The sequence below is a fragment of the Dendrobium catenatum genome, unplaced genomic scaffold (genome assembly GCF_001605985.2).
Source record: "Dendrobium catenatum unplaced genomic scaffold, ASM160598v2 fragScaff_scaffold_1113, whole genome shotgun sequence".
Taxonomy (NCBI): Eukaryota; Viridiplantae; Streptophyta; class Magnoliopsida; order Asparagales; family Orchidaceae; genus Dendrobium; species Dendrobium catenatum.
In genome coordinates, this window is record NW_021319575.1 from 92,110 (window position 1) to 97,725 (window position 5,616).

Sequence of the window (5,616 nt, forward strand, 5' to 3'; positions counted from 1 at the left end):
TAGTAATAATACCCAGAAAAACATACATTACTTCTTCAGTACGCAGAATTGATGATGCTGAATCTGCTTAGAATTACTCTGCAGATATTTGTTGGACCATCCACTCTCCAAGAAACTAGAGTGAGCAGAATTTACTGCCATTATCAACAAATTATCTCCCTTATCAGAATTGAATCTCATTGATTATTTCAGTGGCTTTTGCGTTGCATGACTGCCCTGCTTCTTCCTTTGAACATTTTCAGCCAATTGTTTTTAAATTTTGCGTACCGGATTTTCAATAGCTGAAGTGATTCCCTGTTGAAACTTTATAAATTCTATTCTTCCATGACAAAAATAGAAATTTAGATTTGTGCTTTGAAATAATTTTGATAAGATTCCAGAATTTAGGCAGAATTTCCTCCTTTTGTTGTTGTTGACCATAGTCAAGGCTCCATTAGCATCCTCAATACTGCCATATTCATCCTTGTTAGGAAATAAAATTTGAACTTCATCTCCAAAATTATCCTTTAGACGATTCTTTATTGACGTTGCTAGGAAATATCTACCTTCTGCAATCATCAATTCAGATGTCCCACCTATACCACATTTAAAGCAAAATGTGCGATACCCTTCTCATATTCCAGCTTTTGAAAAAAACCTAGTCCACAAGATCCTTCCACCCAAACTCACTTGAAGGGAGATGTTGATCGTAGAGCCATGGAACGCATTACCTAGCCATACTCTCTTTTGCTACATTGAACATATTGCGTGCAATCCAATAAAGAATGTCCAAACCATTGATGCCTATTCTCGCAACATTCTCTTCATCCAACACATTAAAGGTAGGTGAGGAAACCTTACCCATATTGGAGCAGTTAATCCTTTAAGCGATATAAGGGAGAACACTATCGGACCATTTGCTCTATCCCCACTATAGATGAGCAATTAACATACCAAGCGACCTCCTCTCTAAAATTTCCATTCCCTCCATTTCAGAAAATGAACATAAAATCCAATCCGAGACCAATTGAAGTTATATGAAACTTCACATAAGAATTCCATTGCCCCTTGATGCTAACTGCAGGCAATTAAATAAAGGCAGACTCCTATCCGAAAACCATTGACCACCCAAAGCATTTTGGAGTTTTTGGCAGAATTTAAAGTAATATTTTGATCATCAAGCAAAAAATAGCTTTCCCATCTTCAGAATTGTGATTCATATTTAATAAATTTACCTTTGATGTTGGCCGTTTTCGTGATCCATATGCGTTGGCTAGTTTGATCTTTATAATGCATACGCCTATTTATCATTCCCTTCAACAGCATTATTACGAACATCTGATGCTTATTTTCCTTTAATTTTCTGAAAAGGGAAACCAAGATCTCCTGCCCAAAGAATTGGCTATCTGACATTCAAATCTGTCTCACAAAATTTCATCTCAGAGATGAAGGATGCTTCTTTTCATTAGCATTTTCCATAGGAGATTTTATTCAGTTAGTTTAGGGAATTTAACAGGATCGCAAAATAAGCCAAGTCTTTCCTTTTCCGTATAACTGCGAGGAGAATTTTGCCTGCATCTCCATGAAGCGCTTCCATTGATCTGCAATTCCACCATAGATAGGTTTAAAACGAAACATTGGAGTGTTCGCAGTGAAGAGACATACTCCAGGAGCGTTCCGATGCATCATCAGTGATCGTCATCACCGCTCGCTGGTGTTTACGGAAAGACCCAAAAAAGATGGGAATTTGAAAATTTTGCAAAAACCAAATTCCTTTACTAACTTTTCACGAAGCGTTCTCTCACTTAGCTTCTCTCACTTTTAAAACCGAATGCTTTGTCATTCAGCCCATGAAAAACCTTAGGAAAGCATCACCAAAAAGATATATGTGAAGAGGGGTAATCAAATTAGAGTTCACAAGATCACAATGCTATTATGACATTGTTCAATTAGAGAAGCAAGGTCAAATCCACTTCCCTTTAATTAAAGGATATTATCCACTGTAAACCTAGGCAGTCCTACACATGGATCTCTTTAGACCTCATCAGCCCACTACATGCCCCCATAGGACGGCGAAAGTCTTTAGTATTGCTGATCGTTGATGCAGTATTCGAGCTTACATTGGGTAATGATTCCTATCTCATTAAAGTGAATCATTTGAGAGTTCAAGTCTTTTGTCACATGCGATTAGAGGACAAGCTATGTTGTGAAATTATGACAATTCATATCTGATCATGGTGTGCAGAATTTAAAAATTAAAAAATTTTAATCTTTCTATTTAAGAGAGCCAAGCGGAATTATTACCATAACATTTCGCCTAACCCCTCGCAGAAATTCAGGTAGCTTAAAGCGAAGAACATGATCTTAGTGCGAAAGCTACTAGAGCCATGCCTTGATGATTTATCACTTTAAAATTTCTTTTGTAGTGAAGCGATGACACTAGCCTATATGTGTTAAAAAGCGATGAAAGTTAGATCCAAACTAAATAGACGCCCTATGAGATCATAAAGCGTAGCGACACCTGACCTTTCACCTCCTATTGTCTTTGGATATAAGGTTTCTATTCTAAATAATGAGAAATCACTTATAATGAAAATTTGCACCCAAATCTTAATGGAGTGTTCTTAGGCTATTCAAGTGTAGCGGACCTATAAAGTATTTAATAAAAGGATTATGGTGTGGAGCGAGACTACTCAAGTAGTTGTTTGAGCAATCGCATTCTGAGGAAGTTTCAAGCGTTGAGGAAGAAGATGAAGTAGATGAGATTTCCCAAGCGAGGTAGAAATTATAAATCTAGAGAAGGTAGAAACCTAAAACACTTTGCCTATAGAATAGCAAATATTCTCTTAAGCCATCATAAAGAACTCCGATTTCTTAGCTGACTCTTTTTGAAAGGTGTAGAACCTAAGGCATGGACCTTAGAAATGAAGCTAAACCACTATGCCCTATTATTTAAATGACTAAACTCACCAATATCAATCATAGCCACTTTCTAATAAAGTCTGGATCCTTAGCCATGCCCCCAAGAGGAAACACAACAACATTTCGTTTAGGAATGATATGCGGAGCCTAGTAGAATAACCTAAGGACCATAAGTATAGTAGAACCAAATGGCGTATTTAAGCAATAAAATGAATGCCATTATGGTGAATGGTGTGTTTAAGAAAAATGCCAAAGCTAAGATTATTGGCTAAGGGTACAACCAAAAGAAGGATGATTTGCAGAAAACTTTTAGCCCCCTGCGTGCTAGCTCAAATAGAAGCCATATAGAGTGTGCACTATCCTTGCCTCATTATAAGGGCATTTAAGTTTTTAAATGCGATGTCCATCGCCCTTTTTACATGGAGGCGTAATAAAAGAAGATATGTTGTAAGAGAAACACGTAGGATTTGAGACATTTCCATTTTTCTAAATCATTAGTTTCAAATTAAAAAAGGCTTTCTATGGATTAAAACACGCCACCCTAGAGCATGCCCGACTATGAGCAGACTTAAAAATATTTTTTACTTAGAATTATAGCAGTGCGAGAAGTAAGGAGATGAATTACTTATAATCCAAATTATAATTGATGATATAATTTTATAGATCATCTTCGATTAAAAAAATAAATTGATGATTTTCTAAAATAATGAAGTAAGCGAAATTTAAGTATCGAGTATGATGTGGGAATTATTTTTCCTTCTTTTTGGCGCGTGTAGTATAAGCGCATAATGGATAATTGAAACTTTTTTTAATCAATCAAATTATATAAGGACATCCTAAAGAAATATGAATGGCGATAAAACTGAAGATAATAAACACTCCATGAGCTCCATAATCAATTAGATAAGGCATTAAATCACAAATCAATTGATTCATAAGAAATACAAAGGAATATATTTGGATCACTGCCTTTACTTCAACTGCTAACCGACCTATATAATATTTAGTGTTTTGTATCGTATTTAGATTTCAAGTGCATCCTAAAAATCTCCACTGCTGACTACATTAAGATAATCCTTAGATATCTTCAGGCAACCAAAGCCTTAGCAAACTTTAGATACTAAGGCCATAGCACTTCTTTTAAATTATTAGATATCTAATTTTGAAATTTATAGGAATGGTTTCTTTATATGGTGGATATAAAGAGCACCTCCTTAAATATATGCCAATTAAGTAGGAAATCCTTAGTCTTCATTGCTTCTAGTAAAATAACAATAAAATTTTGTCTGCACTTTCCACTACTGCAAAGCTAAGTATATTTTCTTAGCGCAAGTTTGATGCTGCCCAAGTCCTTTAGGTTGATAAGTAACAAATTCGGATTCAAGATTACCTTAAAGCATACTTTCTATCTATGCTGATAATACTAATGTCATATTGCATATCAAAAATTCTATTCAATATTTAGCAAACCAAACAACATGATAATAGACATCATTTTATTAGGACCATAATACTAAGAGATTTTGAGCTACACCATGTGAGCAACTAAAACCAACTGGCCTCTTTAGCACTTTACTTAAACCACTGGACTTTTTAAAATTTCAACAATCTTATGAACTAAATTAATGGTGTCATAGCATATTTAAGCTTGAATTCGTTTATTTCTATTTTCTAATCTTTCTTTTTGTTTATGTTTGCATCACTTTTTGTTTATGTACTATATTTTCGCTTTTCATTTTTTGTTTATTTTGCCCTTCAATTTTTTTTAATCAATGTTCAACTCACTTAGTATGATTTCTTAAATACATTTTTCCTCTTGCTTTTAGGGTTTTTAAAATTAATAAATTAAAAATGATTGACCTCTCCTAAATAGCATTTAACATGAAAAATAAAGCTGATTGTTTCTCTTCCTTTAACACATTAGTGGCTGATAATTTTCTCATTTGAAGCCAAAAAATCTATTTCAAACTAAATGTTGCCCGCACTTTTTAAAATTGAGATCTTTTTTATCTTCTTATAGAAATCTATCGCATATGAATAATGTTCAAATTCATTAAATCACTTTTATTTTTTCTTTATTAGGTTGTTGCATTTATCATATGAATATGATTCTAATTTGTGGTTATTCTTCCTTATATTAGAGAGTGAGTTTTTTTTTCTCTTATATCTAGAATATATTCTTATAACTGGGAGTCTTAATGGTTTCAAAATGGTGCTAGCTCGCAAAAATAATAAGAGACATAAAAATGAGCTCAAAAGAAAATTGAAAAGATGCACAATGATCGCCAAATAATTAAAAGATACACAAAGTATATCAAAAATTAAAAGATATTCAAAGTGTGCTAAATAATTCACAAAAGGGACAAAATGGGCCTACAAAGAAATAAACTTCATTCTCTTTCAAACCTTTAAATCTTAGAAGAATTCATGTGTCACTTGATATCTTCAAACACTTAATTTTTGAAACCCATGATCTTGACTAATAACTTTTCTATATTATTCCATTATATTTTTTTTGGAACGAAGTTTTGAATAGATCACTTTTCTTATCTGATTTCTTTTCTGAGTTAGATTATTGTTTTTAAAAATATTTTTACCTTATAAGGACTCTGAGCTATGGTTAAAAAGAATGTTTGTTCTACCATTTTTTGGATTTAGGTGTGGTTAATTCATTTCTTACTATTTTTAAATCTAAAATTAAGGTAACTTTGTCAT